The sequence below is a fragment of the Acinonyx jubatus genome, chromosome A2 (genome assembly GCF_027475565.1).
Source record: "Acinonyx jubatus isolate Ajub_Pintada_27869175 chromosome A2, VMU_Ajub_asm_v1.0, whole genome shotgun sequence".
In the NCBI taxonomy this organism is placed as follows: domain Eukaryota; kingdom Metazoa; phylum Chordata; class Mammalia; order Carnivora; family Felidae; genus Acinonyx; species Acinonyx jubatus.
The window spans coordinates 73,873,082-73,887,850 of record NC_069383.1 but is presented as its reverse complement, the minus strand read 5'-3'; the positions used below and the strand labels follow the sequence as shown (position 1 = coordinate 73,887,850).

The 14,769-nt window shown below is 37.6% G+C and overlaps 1 protein-coding gene across 1 annotated transcript in view; it reads left to right on the top strand.

The window, feature by feature from the left end:
- Positions 1-10,456, top strand: part of PTTG1IP2 (PTTG1IP family member 2) — a 52,762-nt gene extending 42,306 nt beyond the window's left edge. The window contains exon 7 of the mRNA XM_053218478.1: positions 2,489-10,456. The gene's annotated coding sequence lies outside the window, so the exon portion shown is untranslated. The remainder of the gene's footprint in view (positions 1-2,488) is intronic.
- The last annotated feature ends 4,313 nt before the right edge of the window (positions 10,457-14,769 follow it).

The following is a 14,769-nucleotide window of genomic DNA, read 5'->3' as shown; positions in this document are numbered from 1 at the left end:
TAAAATTTTGTGTAACTTTATGATAACAAAGCATTGTCACAATCTTATAACCCAAGAGGCTTTTTTCTTCTTTCCCCGTATTCCTCTCCAATTACCTTTCACTTTTCTTTTTTTCCCTTCAGTTTTATTGAGATATAATTGACTTATGACCTTGTATTACATTTCGTATACAACATAATGATTTGATATATGTATGTATTGTAAAACAATTGCCACAATAAATGTAATTAACATCTGTCACCTTATATAGTTACAATTTATTTTTCTTGTGATGAAAACTTTTAAGGTCTACTTTCTTAGCAACTTTCAAATGTGGAGTATAGTATTGTCAACTATAGTCACCATGCTGTAAATTAGAGACCCAGAACTTATTTATTTTATAACTGGAAGTTTCTACCTTTTGAGTACCTTCATCTGTTTTGCCCCCTTTCCACTTCCCGATTCTGGGAACTACCAATCTGCCCTCTGTGCTTGTGAGTTCAGTTTTTTAGATTCCTCATGTAAGTAAGATCATACAGAATTTGTCTTTCTCAGTCTGACTTCACTTAACATAATGCCCTTAAGGTCCATCCATGTTGTTGCAAGTGGCAGGATTTCCTTCTTTTTTATGGTTGGATAGTGTTGTACTATATATGTACACTACATTTTCTTTATCTATTCATCTGTCCGTGAACACTTCAGTTGCTCCCATGTCTTGGCTATTGTAAATAATGCTTCAGTGAACATGGGGGTGCAGATGTCTTTTGATGTAGTGATTTCATTTTCTTCAAATACCCAGAAGTGGAATTGCTGGATCATATGGTCGTTCTGTATTTTAGTTTTTTGAGGAAGCTTCATACTGTTTTCCATAATGGCTGCACATTTACATTCCTAGTAACAGTGCATAAAGGGTCATCCTTATTATCTCCTGTCTTTTTGATAATAGTCATTTTAACAGGTGCAAGGTGATATTTCACCGTGGTTTTGATTTGTATATCCCTGATAATTTATAATGCCAAGCACCTTTTCATTTACCAGCTGGCCATTTGTCTTCTTTGGGAAAATGTATATTGAGTTCTTCTGCTCATTTATTATTGGATTGTTCATTTTTTGCTATTGAATTGTGTGAATTCTTTATGTGTTTTAGATATTAACTCCTTATTGGATATATTATTTGCAATTATTTTATCCCATTCTGCAAGTTGCATTTTCTTTTTGTTAATGATTTCTTTTGTTGTGTGGAAGCTTTTTAGTTTAATGTGGTTCCACTTTTTAAATTTTGCTTTTGTTGCCTTTGCTTTTGGTGTCAAATTAAAAAAAAAATCATCACCAAGAGAAAACTCAAGGAGTTTACTACCTATGTCTTCTTCTAGGAGTTTTATGGTTTCAGGTCTTACATTCACATCTTTAAGCCATTTTGAATTGATTGTTGTGAATGGTGTAAGATAAGGGTCCACTTTCGTTCTTTTGCATGTGGCTGTCCAGTTTTCCCAACACCATTTGTTGAAGAAACTATCCTTTCCCCACTCTATATTCATGGCTACTTTGTCATGAATGAATTGGCCATATATGTGTGGATTTATTTCTGGGCTCTCTATTCTGTTCCATTGATCTATATGTCTCTTTTAATGGCAGTACCATACTGTTTTGATGACTAAAGCTTGTAATATATGTTGAAATCAGGAAGTATGATGCCTCCAGCTTTGTTCTTTCTCAAGATTGCTTTGGCTATTCAGTCTTTTATGGTTTCATACAAATTTTAGGATTGTTTGTTCTATTTGGTGAAAAATGTCATTAGGATTTTGATAAGAATTGCACTGAATCTGTACATTGGTTGGTACAAGCATTGTTTTTGTTTTTTGTTTTTTGTTTTTTTTTTGAGAGAGAGAGAGAGGGTGCAAGTGAGGAAAGGGCAGAAATAAAGAGAGAGTGAGAGGAGAGACAGAGAGAAGCAGGATCACACGAGGTGGGGCTCATGTTTTACCCAAAGCAGGGCTTGAGCTCACCTGAAGTGGGGCTCGAGCTCACAAACTGTGATATCAAGACCTGAGCTGAAGTCAGATGCTTAAGAACTAAGCCTGGGTAGTACAAGCATTTTAACCATATTAATTCTTCCAAAACATGAGCTTGGAGTAGTTTTCAATGTATTTGTGTTTTCAGTTTCTTTCATCAGTTTTTTATAGCTTTTAGTCTATAAGCCTTTCACCTCCTTGGTTAAATCATAAGTATTTTATTCTTTATGATACGATTGTCAATGCATTGTTCTTAATTTTCCTTTCTGATAGTTTATTAGTATGTAGAAATGCAACTGATTTTTAAGTATTGTTTTTGTATCCTGCAACTTTACTGAATTCATTTATTAGTTCTAACAGTTTTTGGTAGAGTCTTTAGGGTTTTCTATATATATAATCTGATGTCATCAACAAATAGATTCCTTTCCAATTTGGATGCCTTTTCTTTCTTTATTTTTACTTTTTTTTCCTCCTTTTTGCCTGATTTTTCTGTCTAGGCCTTCCAGTACCATGTTGATTGAAAGTGGCGGGGGCGCCTGGGTGGCTCAGTCAGTTAAGCGGCCGTCTTCGGCTCGGGTCATGATTTTGCGGTCCGTGAGTTCCAGCCCCGCGTCGGGCTCTGTGCTGACAGCTCAGAGCCTGGAGCCTGTTTCAGATTCTGTGTCTCCCTCTCTCTGACCCTCCCCTGTTCATGCTCTGTCTCTCCCTGTCTCAAAAATAAATAAACATGAAAAAAAATTTTTTTAAGTGGCAAAAGGGGATATCCTTGTGTTGTTCCTGATCTTAGAGGAAAATCTTTTGACTTATCATTGTTGAACATGATGTTAGCTGTGGGTTTATTATATACAGCCTTTATTATGTTGAGGTACATTCCTTCTATATCTGGTTTTCTGAAAGAGTTTTTTTTTTTAATCATCAGTGGATATTGAATTTTGTCAAGTGCTTTTCTGCATCTATTGAAATGATCATATGATTTTTACCCTTCATTTTGTTAATGTGGTATATCATGTATGTTAGGATCAAGTGGTATTTATTCCAAAAATGTAAGATAATTGCAATATCTGCAAATAAATCTTTCATTTCTGTTTGTTTAGGTCACCATATATCCCAATTTTCCCAGGACTGTTCTACTTTATACCTGCTGTCTTGAGGTAAATAAGAGTAGAACTCCCTCAATAAGCACATGAAAACATGTTCACCATCATTAGTCATTAGGAGAATGCAAATTAAAGCCAAAATGAGATGCCATGACACACTCACTAGAATGGCTCAAATTATAAACACTGATCATACCAATTGTTGCTGAATATGAAGATGTAGAGAAACTATACTTTTAATACATTGCTGTAAAGAATATAAAATGGTGTGACTACTTTGGAAAATTATCTGATAGTTTCTTAAAAACTTAAACACACCTACCATATCACCCAGCCATTTTATGCCTAGATGTTTACATATGAAAAATGAATACATATGCCGATACCAATACTTCTGCATGAATGTTCATAGGAGTTTTATTTGTAATAACTCCAAACTGGAAACCCAAATGTTCATCAATAAGAGAATAGACAAATTATAGTATAGCCGTACGGTGGAACACTACTCAGAAACAAATAGGAAGAAACTATTGATTCACAAAACATGTAAGAATCTCTTTGTAAAAGAAGTCAAACAAAAAAGGACATAGTATATGATTCTGTTTATATAAAAGTTTAAAAAAGCAAACTTGTGATCAAAATGAGATCAGTGGTTGCCTGGGGTTAGAAAAGGGAGATGAAAGGAGAGATTACAAAGTGGCACAAGGACTTTTGAAGATGTTTATTATCTTGACTGTGGCAATAATTTCACAAGTATATGTCAAAACTTACCAAACTGTACAATTAAATAGGTGAAGTTTATTATGTATCAATTATACCTCAATTACACATTTTAAAAAATGTCACCTTTCACTCTCAAAGGTATTTCAGCTTGAATGTTGGTAATATTCTTTCTTAATCTGGATGCTGATTTCATAGATTTTTAACTTGGATATTGGTTTCATAGATTTATTCAGTTTGTGACAATTCACTTACAGTCATGTGTACTTTTCTTCATATATGTTATACTTCAATCAAAACATCTTCTCCCCCCTTGGGGCACCTGGGTGGCTCAGTCAGTTAAGCGTCTGACTTCAGCTCAGGTCATGATCTCATGGTTCGTGAATTTGAGCCCCACACTGGGCTCTGTGCTGACAGCTCAGAGCCTGGAGCCTGCTTTGGATTTTGTGTCTCCCTCTCTCTCTGCCCCTCCCCTGCTTGCACTCTGTCTCTCTCTCTCTCTTAAAAACAAACATTTAAAAAATTAAAAAAAAAACAAATCTTCCCCCCAAGAAAGCCTGAAAGATTCCCTGAAGAAAAACATGCAAGAAATACTCCAGTTGGACAGTAAATTATAGGATGACCCTATCCTTTGTATTTTTATTTTTATAATTCCAACAAAAAGAAAACTAAGATTTAGAAACAATCTACAAAAAGGCATAAAAATGGTAAATATTTCTATGGAGACTTAGCTAGTTTTTTCTTTCCTGAAAAATGTATGTGAAAGAACTGGCCTATCTTTAATGAAGGATTATTATGTTAAAAAATAATCATCTTATTTATGATCATCTCATAAATTTATGTCATAATTCATGATTATTCACATTAGACTCCTTCAGAGCTAAAGAATAATACTCATTTCAATATTCCAGCAAGTTTTGGGACTCAAAGCAACTGATCCTTTTCAGTTAGTTCAGTGGTACCAATATGGTCTTTGGGACAAGAAGCTATAGTGGATTTTAAGGAAAAAAAAGACCTTCTAGTGGAGAATGTAATTTGGATTATGGAATGAAATGACCAGTAGAAGATAGTAATATATTGAGATACAATGAAAAAAAATCCATGCTTTGAAGGGGATTTTTATGTATTTTAGTGCCAGCAACTCAGTGGAAATCTTTTCTCTGTGGAAGATTTTTTTATTACCAGGATAAAAAGAAAGAAACAAACAAATCTTTGATATTAAGTAGCAATTTAGTTAGAAATTGATTAATAAAAAATAATAAACTGGCTTTTAAGTAATATGGCTTATAGCATTTTAATAAACACTCCTCAAAGATTGTTACATTAATATGATGCTTTACACACAGTAGGCCGTCAAAGTGGTGTAGACTAATTTTGATTCATAGCCAGTTCAGGAGAAGCAGAAGGAGGGAGAAAGTAGTAAGACAGATAGGAAAGAAGAAAAAAAAATAGGCATAGTAGAGCAAGAAATAGCAAAGAAATTCCCTGTAGGTTTCTAAAATAAATCATTTTCAATTATCTTCAGCTGTTACTTGAGGCTCTGAGCTACTTGCAGAGTGTAAATGATTCTACTGGTTGCCTATTCAGTATCTATTTTCCCTATAAATATATGTTAAAATAACCGATTTTGTTCAAATAGCTGTCCTTTATGTGGCCATTTCCTCAAGAGACACTGCTCCAATGCCCAGCCCCAGAGAGTAAATCCTAACTGGTCTAGGGCATTCTTACCTTCATTGCCAATAATTGCTTTAGAAAGGACACATGACCCAGTTCTGACCAATTAGAAATGAGAAGTCTACTGGAAGTTTCTAGGAAAGGGTTTCTTACTCTTACATAGGACAAAAAAGACAGCTTTCTCTTTTTCAGCTGGGCAATATTATATCTAGATGTGATTCCCAGAGCTGCTTCCACTACTTTCCTATCATGAGACAAACAAGTCTGGAAAAAGTTGATACTTAGAGAAGAGCAAACCTGAACATTGGAAAGAACCTAGGTCCTTGATGATGTCATTGAGCCACTAAATGATCCAGCCTGGGGTTGCTACTAACCAGCCAAATGATCTTGAAGATGGATGCGGGCCTCAGTTTTCTCAACTATAAAATGAGGAAGATGAATTTTTGACTTGATCCTTCTGGGACCTTCAGCTCTATTATCATCCCATGGTTCTCACAATCTATAAACCATTTCACTAAAGTTACTCAACACTTCTTGCTGGTGAAAATATATAACCCAGAGAATGCAAACCTCAGTGAACTCTGACATGTTTTTTTTTTCAATGTATTTCTAGAAACATGAGTTTTAGAAGTTGCCTAGGGCCAAGCTATTAAAAGATTTCCAAACATTCCAAATATCAAAAGCTGATATGTGCTCAGTATTGACATGATCGAAGAAATAATTGGTAAGAAACTCAAGTAAGTGCTGAATAGCAGAGCTTAGGCAGGCATTCCCAACGTTCCTGTTATTATATTGATCACAATATAAAAAAAGAGATGGGCCATGCCAGGCCATCTCACCTCACTCACTTTTCTTTGGGCCATTCATTATACCTTCATATTAGTTTTATGTAACTTGGTGATTTTCATGCTACCTTGACTTTACGATTTTGAATTTCCACAGAAATGAGATGAAATGGATTTGTCTTTTGCACCAGGAGGTCACAGGGACCATTCTACCTCTTTTACTTTCTGCAGTGTTGTTGCTACTACCTGTTAACTTGTATCTAGTGTTTCAAAGCCATTTTCTCTTGGTCTGAGTTTGTTCACATTTCAGAATTGCCTGACCTTTCAATAACTTACTATTATTTTCAAGGCAAAAGAAAAAGGGATTTTGCATCAAATGGGGTTTTAAGCTAAATGAAATGCAAGGCCTAACCCACTATGAGAATTCCTGAAAAATAAACATTTTCCCCAATGGAATTTTTTTTTCTGTTTTCAAAAACAACTATCAATGTTTGCAAGTTATGATTGAAAATAAAGTTTTTAAGTATTAATCCCTCTGAAGCGTGCCATATGTGTAGGCAAAGAAGTGGTGATTTTCATGTCTTGGGATGTTCCCATTAGTCCAACACCTGTGCTTGAAAGGCCTGCATAAGGCAGTTAACCTCTGAGATGGGATTCTCCTCTGTCTAGAAAAGATGGAAAAGATGGATAAGAGTACTCTTGAAATATTTTTCCAGGCTCAAATTTCTATGAATAATGATATGAAATAGGAAATTAGCAAAGGCTAGTTTACTTTCTTCCATAGAAATCAAATATTTAATGAGTCCCTGTAATATACAAGGTACTATGCTTTTATTTTATACAAGAGTTAAAGTGTTATAGCAGACAATTAAGCCAATTGAAATGTAGACATCATCATAGAAACCCATAGAAGCAAGTGATAGAGATAGTGGTAGGAAGGGGTTGGTAGTAAATCCTGCAATTTGTGGCTTAAATTGTACCTTAGTTCCCCATCTATATAATGACAGTACTGTACATTGAATGCTTTTGCCTATTAATAAAAGCTACCTGGCTTAGAATGTTATGAATTATTGCAGAGCAAATGTAAACATGACTTGGGAATCTTAAAACTGATAATACTCTCACATGATGCTTTTTAAAAAATGTTCAAACTCTGTGTTGGTCATAATGGTTCTAACATTGCAAATATGACTGTTGAACCACCAGCTTTTCTCTGACCAGAGTCTTCTCATTGAAAGTAATGATAGGGGAAGCCAGACCATTTCCATCCTCCTGCCTCATTTCCTCTCCTTTGTCTTTTCAAAGGATTCCTTCGATTCACAGGCATAATTCCACCCATAATTCTGTCTAATCATAAATTCTGCAGACTGTCTGCAAGCTTTGCAGAGTTAGCTCATCATACCAGACCTGAACTCCTGAGCTGTTCCCTCAAACATCTCTTTTTGACAAGCCTGGAGTCTCTGCTGTGCTTTGGATGCTTGGCCTTTCCTGAGCTAGAACATTCTTTCTCCTTTCCTCTTTCCCCTGACTGGCTTGTCCATGGATACAGCAGCGTCTGCCTCACTTGTCCTGTTTGCCTTCTCACCTTCCTAACCTATTAGTAATGCCTCTCTTCCTAGGATCAAACAGGTCTTGCCAGGCCATCCTATGAAACCAGTCCTCAATATCCTAGAACTGAGCACCAGACAGTATTTTCCAGTATTATGGCTGGTCTCCTAGCTTAAACATCTTCCTCCTTTAAGAAGCAGTCCTAAATTTGCTTTGAGATTCACCCTTCACCTATTTTAGTCAAATAGACAGGGTGGGCCTCTGTTCTAAGCCCTGTGGGGTTGGAGTTTGAGACCCAAGATAGCTGATTGGTTCAGGGGTAGGAATGTGACCTCAAATGACCCAAGCAGAAAAACTGGTAGGATTTCCTCTGGAAGTTGTAGGATAGTTGCTATTTTTCTCCTTTGGTTAAATTTAAACCTGAAAGGTTGTAAGTGAAGCAAGTTTGATCTTAATATTTGCAGGTCACAGAACAATAGAACAAATAGAGATCTGTGTTCTAAACATAGAACTGTGTGCCTAAATAACGTAAAGACTATAAAATCAAGCACAATGTTAAATACAAATTATTCTTTTGTCCTGTCTGAATGAATTTATTTTCAAAATGACCTGTAAGTTCAGGTTCAGATTTTTAGACCTAGATTTCTAATTTGGAACATGAAAAGATCACACATACTTTGGCTTATCTCCTCATCTCACTCCTGCCTCATTTCTGTACCACAAGAGGACTAAGAAGCCATATATGAACACTTCAGCCTGTTCATCTGAATCCTGTACACATCCTCTGGAAACAACTAACTCTTGGACATAAAGGTGTGCAAATTGGCACATTTAGTTCACCCTTAGGTGGATAGACTCTAGGAAGAGGCCCACATAGGGCTGAGAATTAGCTGGGAGATTTTTGGCAGAGAATTCTTGTGGCCTCGAGGGATATGAGAAGATTCTAGGGAAGTACATGCCTTTGGCTCCAGAGGCTCTTTGCACCATGGGAGGAGCATGGCTGGAGGAGAGTCAGAGAAGAGCTGTCTATAGTGCAAGGTCCAGGGGAGGGGATCCTATTGTCTCGATCTAAGGGTAGCACTTATATGCAGGAAACCATCTTACAACCATGAGGGTAGGACCTGTCTTAGAATAAATACAACATGACAAAGAATAACAAGCCAAACCAGGAGATGGAGATAACAAGGTTATGGTTATATCATATGAGACTCCATATAAACCACACCTAAAGCCAACCCTTTTCTGGGAGTGTCCATTTTCTGAGCTGATTCATTTGGTTTTTGCTGAAACCAATTTGGGATGAGGTTTCTGTTACTTGCCAACTGAAAGAATCATGTCTGATAGATTTCTTAATGGTCTTGTGTCAATGACTCATGTCTGAGTTGCTCTGCTTCCTAAGACTGTGGGATTAACCTTGATCTAACCAATCTCTGCAAATAAGAGAGTTCCCCTACCCCCAACACTATACCCTGGTGGGGCAGGAGTTCCATGCCTAGGTACCAGTCTGCCTCATACCTACAGGTAGAAAGGTAGAAAGGAAATAAGTACTCCTACTCTGAAAACTTGTTCTTCTGTTTATTGACAGGTTGAATTCACAATTTAAGAAGATGTATATTTGTGTACAAACAGTTTTGTTTCCTAGTTCCCATGTCCAATGACCTGTCTGATGTTAGTACCAGTTAATAAATGGTCAGCCCAGAATTCTGGCCCCCTAGCAGAGACTCTAAACCCTAGAAATGAACTTCTTGAGGTCATATGGTACACTACATGATAATACATAGAAGGAAAGAAGGAAGGAAGGAAATAAAATACAGTACTTTATAGTTTCAGTTGATGCATCCCTATTTTCCCTATGAAACTATGCCCCAATGAAATGTGTGATTTTTTTAACCAAGAAAATGTTGAGCATAGGGTCATGAATGTAGATTTTTAAAAGTGATTATAATAACATAAACTTTTCAGGATTTTAGCACAACTACAACTAATCCCTAGTTATCTAAGAGACAATGTCCCCTGTTCCCATAGATGGAGGATGTGTCTGCTCTATTTGTACACATGCCTTACCACCACCCCATTCACCACTGGCCATGTAAAGGAAGGGACCAGGAGAAGGAATAAAATTGATGAGCAAAGGAGCATAGATGAGAGATCAAGATGAAAGAGCAGAGAGAGACTTGCACACACAAAGCAAGAGTGACGGCCAAGACTCTTCACAGCTCTCAGTTGCTAGTTCTACTCTCACCTGAGGCCCCGCCCACCCCTCCCCCCCCAGTTCTTGCCTATTAGCTCAGAGAAATTCCCTGTAGACCTCCAATAAAATATAGGTTTTTTTCCTTTTTAGGCTAGCTCCAATAGTTTTTTTCTATTTCAAATGGAAATTCTTAACAAACGTATGATTTATAAAAGTTTGTCTTCTAATTTGTGTGTAGTCATGGATTTTCAGCTCATTAAACTCTAAAGAAATTCTTAAGAGTGACTTGTTTTGGTCTGAGTATATCCTGAAATTCTGCAATTATTGTCACTTACACAAGAATTTCCTCTTGAATAAGAAAGTAAAAGAATGTCCTATTTAAAGTAGTCATTTTTGCTGTGGTGTAATTTGCAATGTTCATAGGATTTTAAAATAAAGATCTTTCCCCTGAATTTCTCAGCAATAATTAGATTTCTAGTCAATTGCTAAAGTCTACAGTGACTCAAACAATCAGGCAACTTGAAAATATTGAACTTTACTTCTTGGTTTTAATGGTCTGTATGGTCTGTATGCATTCTATTTCAGTGATTCTCACGTACATTGAAGTTGTCCTTGAATACAAGAAAATAAATATTTTCAATCTAACCTTTTTTTCTAACTTTGATTCACCCCCCCATACCTTCTTTTATTTAAAAGAAAAAATAGGGGTGCCTGAGTGTCTCAGTCGGTTTAGCGTCCGACTTCGGCTCAGTTCATGATCTCGCGGCTCAGGAGTTCAAACCCCACTGTCAGGCTCAGTGCTGACAGTTTGGAGCCTGGAGTCTCCTTCAGATTCTGTGTCTCCCTCTCTCTCTGCCCCTCCCCTGCTCACACTCTGTCTGTCTCTCTCAAAGTAAATAAACGTTAAAAATTTTTAAAAAATAAAATAGAAAACAAAAACAAACTTCCATAAAAGCCTCCTTATCATTTAAACATCCGTTTGCTACAGCTGCCGTTACAAAGTGGCACAGACTGGGGGGCTTAAACATAAGAAATGTATTGTTGCCTAGCTCTGGAGGCCAGAAGTCCTAAATCAGGGTGTTGGCGGGGCTGGTTTCTTCAGAGGCCTCTCTCGTTGGCTTATAGATGGCTGTGTTTTACCCTGTGTCTTCGCATGGCCTTTCCTCTGTGCTTGTGTCCATATTTCCCTTCCTATAAGGACACCAGCCCTATTGGATTAGGGCCATCCTAATGACATCACTCAGCCTTAATCATCTCTTTAATATCCTATTTCCAAATAAAGTCCCATTCTGGACTACTGGAGGGTTAGGACTTCAACATACTAATTTGGGGTAGGGGTGGGAGGACACTGCAGCCCATAAGAACACTTAGCCAATACTTTTTTGAGTGCCTAATAGGAGTTATTTAAAAGGTTGGGAACAGCTTTACCCTCATAAAGGTTCAACTCTTGAAGGACATCTTTCATTCAGAACGCTGTTTAAGCCTCTGTGACAAAGAAACCTCCAAGTAGAAAGGGTGGAGATTTCTCTCCCATGTTAGAGTTCTGAGGTGAACAGAACAGGCCTAGTGGACGACTGTGCTGTCCACTGGCTTCCTCTCTGGGCCCAGGGTGGGGATCCTCTTGTTCTCACCACCTTCTCCACATCACCACATCACAACCTGTAGGAAGGAGGAAAGGGAAATGCACACTCCTTTTAAGGGCACGACCTGGAAGTTACACTTAATATTTCTACTCAAAAGAAATTCATAAATCCACCAGGGGCTTCAAGGAAGGCTGAAAAAAAAAATGTCCATATCGAAGTAGCTGTGGGCATCACCAGAACACGATTCCCTGTGATAAAAGAGCAGAAGGATATTAGGGGACAATTAATGGGGACAAAGGCCATAAATAGGCAATAACTTTATATGTAATGTAGTAAGTGAGAAAGGGGCACTATGCACAGAAGCAGCCAAGGCTGACGTAAAGAAAGAGATGGAAAAAGATGGAGATGCACAGAAAGGTAGAAGCCAGAGACCAAAGCCCAGAGAGAGGGAGCAAATGAGAAAGAAACTGCCTGGGTTTCCAGAGCTTTTTAAGTCCTTATTCTAGTTCTTCATGTTATAGAAGTACCCTCTTAGTCTTTTATTTTTAAATTCCAAATTAATTATAAATTCAGGTTTTAGCTTCTTTTCAAAGTGACTTTCCTATTTACAGTGCCCACTTACCTGCCAAACAAGTACTTGCTTTCAACCAGCAATTGAGAAAACTGGGTTTTATTGCTCATTCCAACTGGAAAGTAATTGCCATAATTATAAGTTGGAAAAGGGCCAGCTTCACAGTTGTCTGATGATATACATTGATATTTTAACTATGTAACCATAAAAGAAGGTATGTGTTGTTGTTTTGTTTTGTTTTGTTTTAAGGAGAAATGTATAAAAGAGACTGAAGGTTATTGGCAGGGCTTGCTAACCCTATTTAACTCTTCTATTTTTTAGTAAAATGTCCTTTTAAAGAAATAGTCCTTTTAGAAAAAGTGTCACACATATTAGAAATTGTTACCATAGGATTGTATTGTTTTTTTTTTTTTTTAGCGATGAGGTTTTCCTATATGGTATGATAAATGCATGCAAAATATTTCATAAAGTTTTAAAAATATTTTTTATTTTTTTTAATTTTTTTTCAACGTTTTTTATTTATTTTTGGGACAGAGAGAGAGCATGAACGGGGGAGGGGCAGAGAGAGAGGGAGACACAGAATCGGAAACAGGCTCCAGGCTCTGAGCCATCAGCCCAGAGCCCGACGCGGGGCTCGAACCCACGGACCGCGAGATCGTGACCCGGCTGAAGTTGGACGCTTAACCGACTGCGCCACCCAGGCGCCCCTAAAAATATTTTTTAAAGATTATTTTGGGGGGAGAGAGAGAAAGTGCGTGCACAGGCAGGAGAGGGGCAGAGAGAAAGAGAGACAGAATCCCAAGCAGGTTCTGCACCATCAGCGTAGAGCCCAATGTTGGGCTCATTATTAATGAATCATGAAAAATATTTCAATCAAAAGTTTTGATCTACCAGTGGTCATTGAAAGCCACAAAGTTCAGATGATAAATTAAAAGGGAAATTCATTTACTTTAATCCTAGATAGGTTTCTAAATGATAGTTCATAAAATACTTCTGTGTAAAAAGAAATCTGAGATTCCAAAATTTGTTTACTCTGCAATCAATATCAGTAAAAAAGTCCCTGAGACAGCTAGATTTTGCTTATGGGTACTTGGGCTTTGGCTACCCAGCATCCATTCCCCCTTCTTAACAGCACTCAGTTTCCTTTGGGAAATTACTTCTTCTGCTTGGGAAATACTCCTGGTAAATTGTACATTAAGGTCACTTCTCTGCCAGTATGGATGAGAAAGGGGCCTTTTGGAAGCTCTTTTCACCAGAGTCTTTTATTCTCTAACCAGATGGAGCTGGGGGCCAGTACTTGATGTAAGCTAGGTCAACGTAAAGCTAATTCCTGGGAATTTAAATCTTGAACAGAGTGCAAATGAAACCAGCATCCATAGGATTTACCTGTTTCTGCACTGGCATTCTGCTCATTGAACCTAGGCCCAGACCTCCAAAGATTTACACAAATTCTATGAGTTTTCATATAATTAATTCCATTGTCCTTGAGTTCAGCAGATTTGATTTGTGTTGTTTTCTATCTGAAAGCTCTGATTCACCTGCCTACTGATTTATAAATTGACCACATTGAGCTATGATATCAAAACTAAACACATAGAGCACCTGGGTGGCTCAGTCAGTTGAGCATCTAGCTCTTGATTTCAGCTCAGGTCACGATCCCACGACTGTGGGATGAAGCCCTGTGTCGGGCTTTGCACTGAGTGTGGAACCTGCTTAAGATTCTCTTTCCCTCTGCCCCTCTCCCCTATTCTCACACTCACTCTATCTCTTTCTCAAAACAAAACAAAACAAAACAAAAAACAAAAACTAAATACACACACACACACACCACCACCACCACCACCATCACCACCACACCCAGTGACAACCTTACAACCTATGAAAGAATTTAGGCAGGAAGTACCAACAAATGAAAAGATGGACAGAAAGAAAGAAGTGTGAATATAATTGCTACAAAGTTTTCTCAAAGTTTTCAAAAATCTTTACAAACGTGGTAATGGTCCCCAATTAAAAAAAAAGGTGGGGCAGGAAGTATTAATGTATCACAGAAAAAAAAATAGTTCAACTTCATCAGTAATCAAAGAGAAACAAATTAAAACTAGATACTAGATACCAACCTTTCCTCATAAAATTGAAAGTGACTTGAAGCATCAATACTGTTGAAAGAGTGATGAGATAGCATTTTCACAAACTTTTGGTGGGCCTAAAACTGCTTATGAGTTTTCAGGAAAGCAAGGTGACAATATGCAACAAGAACCATCAAAATACTCATAAATTGTACTAGTAGAACGAGTAGGCAGGTAGAACTATGATGAGGGTTACAGAAAATGGTATTCATTATGTGAATAGAGCTGTAAGTTGTGGGGACAGCCCAGATGGGTGTTTGAGAATCAAAAAAGGAGTCACTAACCAATACTTAAGCACTGGGGTGGGTGGGCAAGGCAGAGCAAATCAGAGAAACTGATGTAGACATGCCAAAGGGGACTTGTGGGGATATCTCTGGGAGGCCACTACCTATGAGGATCCCAGCTATAGGGTGGCTGATCTCGGGCCACTGTCCATCTACAAGGCCAAGGGACAGGAAGAAGGGCTGGGTGCCAAGGTGCCAG